The sequence below is a fragment of the Nannobrachium achirus genome (assembly GCF_963921795.1).
Source record: "Nannobrachium achirus genome assembly, chromosome: 6".
In the NCBI taxonomy this organism is placed as follows: Eukaryota; Metazoa; Chordata; class Actinopteri; order Myctophiformes; family Myctophidae; genus Nannobrachium; species Nannobrachium achirus.
In genome coordinates, this window is record NC_137815.1 from 63,017,466 (window position 1) to 63,031,201 (window position 13,736).

The following is a 13,736-nucleotide window of genomic DNA, read 5'->3' on the forward strand; positions in this document are numbered from 1 at the left end:
ACAGACAGAACATGAAATCTCAATAAAGACCGAAATAACATTGAACAAAAGAAGAACTTGTTTAATTAAAAAAGGCATATCACTGTGATTCAAAGTAGCTGGTATGCCTGACTGACAAACTGTCAATGCGCCGTTCCACATGACCAGCAGTGGATAACCTATTAATGTAAAATACCTACAGGTCACCCTCATCTACTCAGCAGCCGTCCTGTATTATTGTCATTATGTGGAGCATATCAGACTTGTACACGCTCTGCGCTGTCCGTGAGGCTGTTTTCATAAGTTGCAGCCGCAGCAGAATTTGAATGAGTGAGATAAGGGCAACAGAGGGACAGATACAGCACAATGGTCCTCAGTCCCACGGATAACAAATGCATCTCCCACATTTTTATTTTTAGAAAACGTAAGCAGGAACGGAGCGAGTGCGAGAGGACCCATATAAAGGATAGTTCCCGTTTGAGATATGAAAAGCAAATTATTCATAGTTTTTTAGCTCAGAGAAGAGTGTTAAAAGATTGACTCAAGAGTGATTTGTCGCCTCTGTTAATCTTCCTAAACGAGGGAGAGACAGATCTTTGCGGAGGCCCCTGAGCTAAATTATTCAGCATACCGCACTTCTGTTCTATTCCATTTATCTTTCTCTCCCTGTCAACTGTCAGGAGTTGTTGCAACTGCACATTATACGTTGCACAGTAGTTTTTTAAAGATGCCGGCTCATTAGTATACTGCAGGTTGGGAGTTAGAAACAAAAAGAAAAGAACCATCATGTTACACTTGAAAAACTTGCCTTTCTGTGAGTCCATTTTCCAGTGCTTTACAAAATAGTCAACCTTCTGGTCCGTATTCATAATAGGGATGGGACGATATACAATATTATCGTGAGGAGATTTAATTTATCGTCCTCCATCATGCACTGGGATCAATTCACCTTTTAATTGCCGAGCTGCATATCCAGTACCATTTAAACCCTCTAAAACCCTTTAAAAAATTGGTAAAAGGTACTTACTGTATAATATACATACTTGATACAGTCTTTTTTTCACTCTCTACCAAATCTCGTGAGCTTGTATAGATCGGCTATTTTTTGTCAAATGTTCAGCCCGAGGATAATGGATTTTGATTATCACGATAATATCGTAAATCGCGATTTCTTTGATCACAATAATCGTCATCCCTAATTCTTAATAGAGTTACCATTTGGTAAACAATAGCATAGTTCAGTCAAAGCAACTTAGTTTTCCTGTCCATCATAATGAATACAAACATTTCAACGACAAAAAGAACATAAATTTGGTCCATCGTGCCTACTGAGGCACCTAATCTCACCCACTGTTCATTTTGAGCAGTCGCTGTTGTTTATCACAGTGCCACTATTAGTCTCCAGTGCCTCGTTTGTGTGTTCTCAGATATAATGATTTTAATATTCCATTGGTTGCTTCTTTGCTGGTCTGCTGAGCAGGAAGCAGACATTTCCATCAACAGCGCTGCTCCTGGCATTCATCATAAAAGGTCTGCCCAGGAAACCGACAGCTCTTTACTCATCTGCATCTGTTTGGTATGCCAACTGGGTGAACATCCACATGCCCTGCACACATGTGCGCGCACACACGCACGCACGCACGCACGCACGCACGCACACACACACACACACACACACACAACCGCACATGCACGCACTGTTATTTCTGATTAGCATATAATGCATCAATTACTTCACTTTCACTAAAACAAAAACGAAAACACACAAGTTTTGTTACCAAGGAAACTATTAAGTGTGCTTTATGCCAAAAGTAAATTAGTTTGGCAGTGAACGGATGATAGCGATGGAGTGAGGCAAATGTGAAGCTGCAATCGTTGTCAGTTACCTCTGTTCCAACACGGTGTGATGGAATACATCTGCAAACCCTGCAGGTGCTTAAAGGGTAAGTTTGCCGATTTTAGAGGCCTATAATTATCATATCATTTGCATATATCTTCATACCTCCAGAGTCTTCTGTCAGATTGTAAACAATTACCCATGGAGCCAGGCAGAATTTGGGATAAACCAATCCGCTGAGTGAAATCTGTGCATTGGTGCTGCTTTCTGGGCTGTGAAGGTAAAGATAGTGGATGGTCACCTTAATGGTCTCAGATATTGACTGTTTTAGATCTGTTTTCACATAACCCTTTGGACATCTTGTTAGCAGCAGGAGGCTAGAAACGGGAACTGGCTGTTTCAACTGATGACTCTGATGCCAATATTATACCATGGTGCAGATCCTTACTGGCTACCACTATCCAAGGGACCACTTTCCTCTCATTGTTTAGAAGCAACATTTATATCTATATTCAAAGATTTGCACACATTTTCACAACTTTTCAAAAATAGCAGATCTACAAGCTTGCAGCGCAGCGCTGTGAGCTTGTATATCTGCTATATTTCAGTAGCTAAAGTATAAAATAATTAAGGCCCCTCCACCATGGGTCCTAGTAATTAGGTTCCACTCCCCCCCCCCCTTGTGACGCCCCTGGGTCACTGTTTGCATATGGGAGTGTTTTCTGCAGGTCTTTCAGTCCGAGTGTATCAAAGGGTGCGTTCGGAAATGCGCACGGGGTATGTAGTGAGTACCTAAACCCAACCCTAATCCTAACCCTAACCTCGGTAAAACTATGCCTAAACCCAACCCTAACCCTAACCTCAGTAAAACTATGTCTAGGCTAAAACTAACCCTAACCGTAACCAAACCCGGTGCGCATTTCCGAACGCACCCTTTGATACACTCGGACTGAAAGACCTGCGGAAAACACTCTCCCGTTTGCATATAGCCCATTGGCCTATGACTGAGCCGGTGAGAGGCAGAGAGTTGTTGGACAGAAGTCCCCTCATTGTTGTTTAACGGCGGTGATGGTCGGGGGACAGAAGGAGAGGTGGTCCTCAAACTGATAATAACTGAACTGAAAAGGCAGAGAACACTGGGCTCCAAACAAAAAAGACTGAAACCATGGCACCTATTGACTTTGTAAAGAAAAAGGGGGGCATTTTTGTTTTGTCCTTCTACTTATACTACGTATTTATCTATTACACTTCTATGTCTTTATATAAGCCTTCTCTGGCTGACGTAAAAAAGTGGTTTAAAAAAAAAAAAAAAAAAAAGTAATGCCCTTACATAATTATTTTGTATCTAATTTAATATATATATTCTTGTATTTAAATGCCTAATTTAATGCAAATGATATAATGCAAATGCTTTAAAATGATTGTGAAACATGAAATGATTGTAAAACCTGCAAAGCTCAATAAAGTATATTTAAAAAGAAGGAGATGTGGCTGGGCAGTGACACGCCACACGTTCCGGTTCTGCGCATTGGTGCATTGGTAGGAGACCACTTTGTTGCTCCCTCTCTGACCTCACAGTCAGCAGCTACAAATGGAAAAATGCACAAAAGAAGTGGACATAATAAACATGAATGGCTCAACGAAAATAAACAAACAACATTAATCATAAACAACAGATAAATCGCCACTATACATGCATTCCCCATAGCACATAATAGCACAATAGCAACAATGAATGTGCACCCTGAGGCATGCTGGGATGTCCTACAATATAGATTCACTTTAGATTTGCCTAGAGAGCCCAAATAATCTTTCAAAGCACTCCTCAGACTGTCAATTTCACTGCTTTTACCTGCATAAGTGAGTGCCAGCCAAATTAAACCCTCTTTATTTGTTTGCATGCTCTGCATAGTTTCCAGATTTTCAAGCTGTTCAAAAAAAAACATGCTTTTCATTAATGTAACCATCTGCCTATTGAGCCTGAGTCATCAATATTTCTGTGCATGGACAAATGTGTCCATGGCCAGACTTGTCGTTGTTCGTGGCACATTTTAGACTTTGTTTTTGCACACCATCATACAGTAATGTTTTCTGTTTTGATCATAAGACCCAATTACTGAATGTCAGTCTCCAGGTTTTCTTCAGAATATGTATGACACTGATTTACTATGACACTATGGCACGTGTCAAGTAAATGGAATAGCGTGGTTCTCAAACATTTTATTTTCAAGGACCCCCAATAACTCACAAATGTTCCATTTGTACACTTTCAGTTACAGACCTCTATTGGTCATTTAGGGCTAGCTCTTTATGTGTTTGTCTACTCACGTTGTATGTCCACGTCAATAGAATTCTGACAAATACAGTATGTCCAGTGTCCACCATATGCCAGCATGGCGATGACCCCTGGCTTAGAGGCTGAGGCTTGGAGATCGAGCACATACTGTATTATCCCTATTCATGGAAGCATCCACCTCCATGAAACAACGTTACCTATGAATTTGATGTCATTAATTGTATTTATTCTTTTGATTGATTGAATATTTTATTAGACAAAATATGTAGAACAGTACAATATCATCGCAAGTACAGTATAAAACACTATGTACAGAGTAGGGGAAAAAGGTGGCCACTTTTTTGGCATCAAACTTTGTTCAAACTTCAACTTGTTCAGCTTTACGCAGTTATTGTTGCTTGTATTTTTCTCTTTACAAATTTTGATACTTTTTGAGATTTAACCCTTTAACTTTCCTACTGCCAGATTATTTATTTATTTATTGGGTCTGGTGCCATCAAAAAGCGGCTTACCTTTGCGACGTTATAGTAGATAGACAGACAGACAGACATTTATTTATTTATTTTTATTTTTTTGGGTTGTGCAATAGTGCACTTTGGTCTGCCAGGCAGCAGAGGGCGGCGTCATGCGAGAATGAATGTGAATTTGCCTGTTATGTGTTGAAGAAGAAGAAGACCAGTCACTGGCCATAGAGCCTTACAGCCGGAGGAAATCAACAAGGAAGTGAATTGTTCTCCGTTGATCTAACGCATAATGGATTTTTTACACCATCACCGCGGAAAATGTGTTTACAGTAGACGGCCGCGCGACCCCTCATCAGCTTACAGTCATCAGACGAACGAACCGAACGAGCGCCGTATTGGCGGAGAGGTCTTGCGCAATCGGGCGAACGTGAACGTTCAAAGCGGTGGGAGAGTTAAGGCCCACTGTTGTAATATTACAACGTTTGTATTTTATCCAAAAAAAGGTTTAAATCATTTTATTTTAGCTCCCCCTACCACCTAAACATCACCATTGGATTCTATTGTTTAGTATTACAATGCCATTGGCCACAATATTTGCATATAAATACCCCCCACAGGGGCTGACATTCACACCCGCCACACCCGCTGACATTCCAGAGTTTTGACGAACAACATCTCACTTTTTCATGGAAGCTATTCCTCACAAAAACATAAGTAAAATGCCTGTACCATTTTTTTTGGTGATCATTAGAATGTCTAGAACATGTACATATGTTATTATTGTGAAAAATATCCCCCATATGTAAATTAGAGCATGATTTATGATGTATGATTTATGGCTATAAAACCTTACAAAAACATTTTTTTGAAAAAAACATTACATTTTCCTCTTATTAGGACTCCTACAACACCATCTGATTTTTTTCAATTTTTAATTTCAAGTATTTCTATATTCGGGCCTTAGAGGGTTAAAATAAAAAGAAAAAGAAAGATGCAGTGGATTCCTCTGGGAAATGAATTCTCTCTTCTTACCATTTATATGACTGCTTGGGCTTGAGCTGAATGGAAAGTCCAACTGTGGAGGGATGTGTACATTTTCTATTGTACATAATAAACTTTGTGCGTGTTTTCAGCAAAGCCCACACAGTTTCTGCAGGCACTGCTTTTCTAGTTTGTTACTTACTAGTCTTCAGTAATGTTCATTAATGTGAAGTGTACCATAATACGCAACTGTTGCCCAGGACTACATCAGGTACTATGAGAACAGGTGCAGGAGCGAGGCATAGAAGATAAAGGTCAACCACCCACGGTATTATACTGTAAACTGCTCCCAGTTGTTACCCTCAGGGCTCAGGCAGGAAATATAGGGCTCCAATGTTTTACATCAACATGGTTAGAATGTCAACTAGCTATATATAGCTGTTGAAATCAAAACAGGCTTAGCCAACAAATCTTAATGAAACATTAATATATTATTTATATATTATCATTTAAAAAATGAACTAAACAGCGAGGCGTTGTGTGCTTGTAGATCTGCTGTTTTCACTACTTTTGTGCGACGGCCTTGTATGATGAAGCAGGGCTTTACTTTGCGGAAAAAAAACATACAAATTTGAAACTTGGAGATACAAGGTTTCTGCTCGACAGTGATGATATATAATCTTTTGGGACAGTTTCTCTGCTTTTATTGTGTATTTTGTATTTCGGGTGCAAGTGCGTGTGCTGTTGTATCAACTGTACAAACATGATTTCCATGTCTATGGACAATAAAGAATAATCTGATACTGATATTCAACATGTTTTAATGCCTTGCATGAATCCATGTGCAGCTGATCAATGTTTGATTTTCCTTTTATTTAGATTTAAAGTTTTTCTAATTAATCATCGATAGGCCATGTAGAGCAATAAAAGGGCCATGGGCTCATTTTAAAGATTGCCGAGAAGAATAATTCTCCATGATTTGGATTAATTGCCTTGACCTTTTATACATCGTGATCATATTGAAAAAGATATGCACAGCACAAAGTCTATATTATGAAACTTAATTTGCATTCAAATGGTCGTGGCCTTGTGGGCAAACTTAGTCCGCTATAAGCTGCAGGCATGCAGACATTAATTATACTGGATAGTTTGTTGTGATAGATTTTTCTTTTTCACTCTTCAGGTTTCCTTTGACTGCAGTGCAGAGTTGAACACGGCTACAGATGTAAGACATCTAAAATAGAAAGCTGTTGGAGGGCGAGAAAGCAGCTTCTGGATAGAGATAACAGCATTCACCTCCAAAGGCTGACATTCCAGAAGTTCAGCAAATCAAAGCGCTAGGAACGTGAAGTGCAAGCATTTCTCAACCAATCGATCAAGGGACGATGATACCTTTTGTAAAAGAGAAAGACCGATAACCCACTTCATTTTCACAAAGTATTGGAATGGCTGGAAATGACAAAACACCACATTCGCTCTAATGGCAAATGGCCTGCACTTCTATAGTGCCTATCCAAAGTGCTTTGCAATGTGCGTCACGTTCCTCCATTTTCACACACAATCACACACCCACGCTGGAGGCTACCATGCAAAGAAGGCACCTGCTCATCGACAGCGGTAGTGTCTTGCTCAAGGACACTTCAACACAAAGCCAGGAGGAGCCAGGGATCGAAACAAATGGCTGCCCTTCCTCCTGAGCCACTGCTAAAATACCACTGAAACCTGTTCCTTATTACATCTGATAGGAGCGGGGTCAGTAGTATGCCACTTGGACACAGGCCAAGGCTTGATCAACCTTGGTGGCGTCACGGGGTCGGTCGTGAAAACCGAAACACCCAATGACTCCTCCAGGATACAACACTGAGTTTGAGCATCAGAAGATGTATGAATCTAATTAATGTATAAACCCCAGGAATAGTTTATACCATGTGTTTGAGCAAGATTACTGTATGTTCACGTTCAGCACTTACACATATCACACACACAGAGACACACACACACACACACACACACACACACACACACACACACACACACACACACACACACACACACACACACACACACACACACACACACACACACACACACACACACACACACACACACGCACATGCACTTTTTAGGAATTAAGTGCTAAAGCCCCGACTGTGTGTTTGTTCCCTACATAGGAAACCTTAAACCATTAAGTCAAAGTGGCTTCCTTTCTGGACAATTCGCTGAGGTGATTAAATTGAGCTTTAATAAGACTTTAATAATAACACATTGCATTAATATAATGTACCTTGTTGAAAGGTTTTAGATCAATCTGGATTGCAACATCATTCTCATGCCACAAGTGGACATACTAAGCAGAATAATTCCTATGGCATATAGCATTTATTAAAGCTATACTGTGTAAGTTGCTCAACTAGTGGTCAGAGCTGTATAGCAAACCGCGGTCTTGTCCGCGTCTTTCGGCCGTTTTTCGCCGCGGACCGGGCCTCTCACCACCGCGTCCGCCTGCAGCTCGCCAAGATCTATCTTTAGAGGGGTCCCTGGTTCCTGTGCGTTCAGGCATTCCGGAGAAACTGACTCCTTCACCCGAGTATTATTGTTATGTTGAGGCAAGCTACTTCCTGAGAAGTCAGCAAGATGCGCCTGTGATTGGCCGGTGGTGTACCATGTGTTTATGATCTGCGATATGATTGGCCAACGTATACACATGATGCAGATGACGTCATTTTGCCGCGAAATTCTCCCCCCCTCACGGCTCATAGAAAACATATAAAGAGAAGGCTTTAGAAGCTGAAATTAACGGAGTGGGGGTTCTAAAACTTTAGCGATTTAACAGTTAGGACAATTTTAAGATTTGTTTTATAAAAAAAGTTACATGGTATAACTTTAAGGTCTGTCACTGTCATACTATAAGGTGAACACTGCAAACCATCCTGAGAGCAAATGAGTCTGATTTTTCCATGGCTTGTTTATTCATTTATTTATTTGATTGTGAATGTTACATATCGGTGTAACCTTAACGTTTCTTATACTTTTCTTTAGACATTTTGTGGTCTTCATTTGACAGTGACATGATTGGAGAGGAGGCAAAATTCAGCAAACGGCCTTGCCAGGCCAGCCGTGAATCTTGCACTCATGTGGTGGTTTCTATAATTTGTGGATGCAGATGTGACTACATTTCTCTGCCAAAGGTTTACTTTTTTACTCTTGTCGCTTTCTTCACCAGTTTTCTTTTCTCTGAAGTCACAGTTCTCAGAGCTTCGTTTCAGCTCCAGCATTATTGTTAATATTCCAGGGATCGTTCAGTACAACACAACACAAAACAACAAACATGATACCCCATTGATGAATAAAACAAGAAAAGAGACACTCTTGCTGACAGCTATGGCATGACATTATGAACTATGAACATATCGTCGTTGTCGGGTGGAAACCTTGTATGTCCAAAACCGTTTGTTTTTATCATTTAAAAAATGAACGAAACTAGTGAAAACAGCCGATCTCCAAGCACACAACGCCTCGCACTGCGAGGCGTTGTGTGCTTGTAGATCTGCTGTTTTCACTATTTTTGTGCGACTGCCTTCTCTGATGAAGCAGGGCTTTACTTCCTGAAAAAACATACACATTTGAAACTTGGAGATACAAGACAGTGAACATATGAACATATGAAGTCTCCTGTTTGTTCTGCTGTATGATTCTGTGTGTGTCTCACTCTGGCTGTGCAGGGCCCTGTGCATGCCTCCCTCTTAATGTCTATAGTCTCATGTTTTAACTGCATGAAACTTCAAGACATCTTGAATAAGATATGCCACCTCCGAGACAGCATCATCAGTCATTATCCAAGGGCCGCCTTGCCACATGCTGAGATGTCTCCAGTTCCATCATCTCCTTGTACTGACTCAGAAGATGAACTAAAGGGCAAACACAGCACAAGCATCTCACATGTAAAATACGAAGATGATGCTGACTGCATGTGTGTGTGTGTGTGTGTGTGTGTGTGCGTGCGTGCGTGCGTGCGTGTGCGTGCGTGTCAGTCAGAGAGTGAGTGCCTGGGGGGATTGACATTTTTATTGGAATCTTGTGGGTTATAATATGATAGTCATGATATGACAATAAACTGAGTAGCCTGAATATTCAGAATAATTTGCCTCGCGTCACATGTGCCGCAGTTCCACATAATCACAAACATGAAATATTAAACATACACAGACCCTACAATAGTATTATTTTTGATGTGCCCTAGTGCAGTTTAGAGCACTCGCCTTTGGTCAACAAGGTTCTGGGTTCGATACCACTTGGGTAACTAAGAAAGGTGCTGTAAATACTGGGAGTTGATGGTCCTATTCTTGGTGGACAAGGTGGACAGCGGCATCACAACCACCAGCCTCAACCTCAACACCGGAGCCCCCCAGGGTTGCTGTCCTCAGTCCTCTGCTGTCCTCAGTGAACACACCACTATGTCCACGGGTGTCGTACCAAATTCTGGGCCCCGGGTACAAGGATGCACTGCGGACCCCCCCCCCCCCCCCCCCCGGGTTTAACACTAACACTTAGACTGGGACCCCCAAAATGATATGTATTGTGACCACGGACCCCCATCTCAAAATATTTAGTTCCAGTGACCCCTCAGAAGCAAAATCTTAGTTACAAATATTCGCTTAAAAAATACATGTATTCTAAGATTTGCCGACATTTTTTGCCCAGATTTGCCCAGATTTTCCAAATCGGTGCCGCGCTGTGAGCTTGTATATCTGCTTCTTTTTTTGTTATGTTAGACTCCGATTGGCTTTCAAAGTTTGCGGGATGGGCCCGTTTTTTGCACACATTGCCATAAATCATGAACGCACCACCGCCCGGTTGCCCTCACGTTTTGGCCTTTAACTCTTGGATGCCTTGGATCATGATGAAACCCCCTACATAGGCCCCAGCATAGGCGACTCTAGCCTCTTCCAGCAAGGGGTGCACGACCTCTATTACCTCATGCACGCGCGCAGCGCGCGTGTACGACGTTCGTGCGCGCGCTTCGCACGCGCGAAAAAAATTGCGGATATTAGCGGTTTTGTAATGTTGTTTTAGCGGATTTCTGCAGTTAATTTTGTACCCAATGCATTTTTTCAAGTTAAAATCGGTTCGGTTCTACACGGCGGCAGAACCATTTTGGGCTTAATATAATAGGGTTTATAAAAGCATGATCTGACTGTCTTAGTCTTACCTTGGGCTGGTCAGGAGGAAATGGTTCAGTCACGCACAGTGAGACAAGAGTCCTGGCTGATAGAGCCTGAGGTCTGTGTTTTGTAGAGGAAAGTCAGGTACAAAATGATCCTCTCCATGTGATGTTTCAGGGCAAGCAGCTATATTATAATATCTACCGGTAGTCACGTCCATAGTAGTGAAGAGCTCGAACTCCATGCTTTATTTTTAACAGATGTTGTTTTCAATTTCAATACTGGCGCGTGGATATGACATCACATCAGGAGGGGAGGGGGGGGCTGCCTGGAGCTGCCAGCCTCTATCACTACCACTAGGGGGTGTTGTTGTATTCGGTCTGAGTGGATGTAAAGTTACATTACAAAAAAAAAAAAAATCAAAATGGCCGCCTGGCGGCCAGGGGTTGCACGTGCACCCTAGGACACCCCTTAAAATCGCCTATGGGCCCCAGCCATTTATGCCTTACGAGTTTCTCCCATATTTTGTGTTTTCTTCAAAACATACTTTTTGCAACTCCTCCAACTTAATGTTGTCCAAGCCTCACACAAATACACATTATCTCTGACGTCATGTGATCAGAATGTGTGTATATCACTCTTTCAGAATCCTTTCCAATTGGCTTATCAGTTTAGAAGTGTGGAGAGTGCATTTTCCCTTCTACACCAAATGTATTTTTGCCAAAAAATAGCAGATTCACAAGCAGATTCACACATGCTCGTATGACCACCTCTCTGTCAGCACTCCAGACAACAATAACAACGCGTTAACTGTGGTGTTTAATAACAAATTATATTATAGCTCATTTACACAATGGACGCTTGCTCTTCAAAGCACCAGTCATTCACCATGCAGGTGTTAAGTCATTATGTGATTTACTGTTTCAAACGGCTTACAGCCTTACGCTGTCAAACCAAAAATAAACCAGACTCCATAGATGCAAACAGACCATTGTTTTAGTTTGGATTCTTTTGCCAAAAGAATAAAGGAGCTTTGCTTTTCTTCATTGTGGATTAAACAAAGCCTTGTCGTTTTTTAATCTGGAAGAGTATTACTATTTAAAGCACTTCTTGGTATTTCACAGATTGCTAAAACAGATTTGTCAGGGCTCATGCTATGTGACTAACCCTTCTGTAATTAAAGCTATGGTAAGTGATTTTTTTAAAAGCTTTGTATATTCTGATAATTGCGACCGTAGGTCAACTCTACTTAGTATGAGAACCTCCAGCTCATGTCTGTTCTGTCCGTCCATCTGTCACTCTTCTGACATCACAATGTGTTGCACAATGACACCTCATCACAGCTCAGCAGAAGGATATACAGTATAGCTGACCTGTTCTGACATCACAATGATGTTGCAAATGAATTCCGTCCTTGTCCCTTTTATGCCCATATATGGAGATCCCTGATGTCATCAATGCCAGTAAGACTCCCTAATCGGGAGATAAGTGCCCGTCAGGTCGCACACACAAACTTTAGAAGGCAATGGTAGCCAATCAGGAAGGAAAATGGGAAATTGGACAGATCCATGTTGATGACATGACTTTAGAGATACTGTGTACCGCTTAGCGTGATTTTAGGGCAAAATCTGTAGGAGCAGTGTCCAAAAATGTGTTTAGCAAGAATTGGCCTCATGGTGGCACTAGAAGAGGGGCATGTGAGAAACGAGGGGTGGAGGTTGTGATTTGGCAGCCAAGGAGTGTTTGTGCACAGTTTGGCATGGATAGGGGCAACGGTGGCGGAGATATGAGTAAGGGAAAAGTGTGACGTGACGGACAGATTGACTGACAGACTGACAGGCAGACAGACTGACTGACAGCCGGTGGAGGTTTTGATAGTAACTGCCCATTTACATCACAGTGCGTGACACCTCATTCCAGCTCATCCATATTTGGTAAAGTATGGCCACATTTTGTCCAACTTAAACAACCAACCGCAACTCAAGTCACACTTGCAAATGAATTCCGTCCTTGTCCCTTTTATGCTCATTATGTGGAGATCCCTGATGTCATCAATATTAAGCCCATATCTGTGAATGCCCATATTATATGATGTCAGACGTCAGTCATCTTCTTACTGGTAATCATTGCTGTGTGTTGTTGAGTGTTTATGCAGTAACAGGAGTATCTCTCTCTCTCTCTCTCTCTCTCTCTCTCTCTCTCTCTCTCTCTCTCTCTCTCTCTCTTTTCAGAAAACAGGTTGGGAACATTTAATACCAATTTGATGACCCAAAGAAATGAGCAGACAAAATTGGAACAGGAACACTATAAAATTGATGCTGTTTATTACAGAAGTGGAGAGACAGGGAGACCCCGGTTACTGAACAAACACATAGCAACAATTTGTAACAAAAATATAGAGCTTAAACCTTTAAACAAAAAACATTTTGTTTTAATCAAAAAATATCACGTACTGTACCCTACCTTTAATAAAATCTAAACCACCAAGTCTGACTGAGTGTATCCACTGTTATTGCTATCTAATGACAAGGCAGTGTGGAAGCTGACAGAGGGCATCACAATTATAAAGCTTTGCTCGCCTGGTCCTTTTATTTAAATAAAACTATAGAGGCATGATAAGATTGTGTTTTTCTAATTTCAGTGTTGCCTTTTGCTAGCGTGTGGCTGTTCATTCGTTCTTATGTTATAACATGCACATCTGCACATCAGCACGTTTCGTATAACCAAAGTAGAGAACTACTACTGTATACTTCCACACAGTGTAATGTGTACAGTAATTGACTAATAAACAATCAGTACTGATACTGATGTAGAACACAACATTCTACTTCTGAAAATGTTCAATGATTTAGATCAGGGGTCTTAAACAGGGGGTCCAGGACCCATAGGGGGTCCTCAGATTCACTACAGGGGGTCCTCCAAATCTTTGTGTGATAGAAACCTTTTTTCGACTTTTTTATATTAACCACTTGAACCCTAGCGTCCATATTCTGAGAACTTTAGCCAAAAATAGCAGA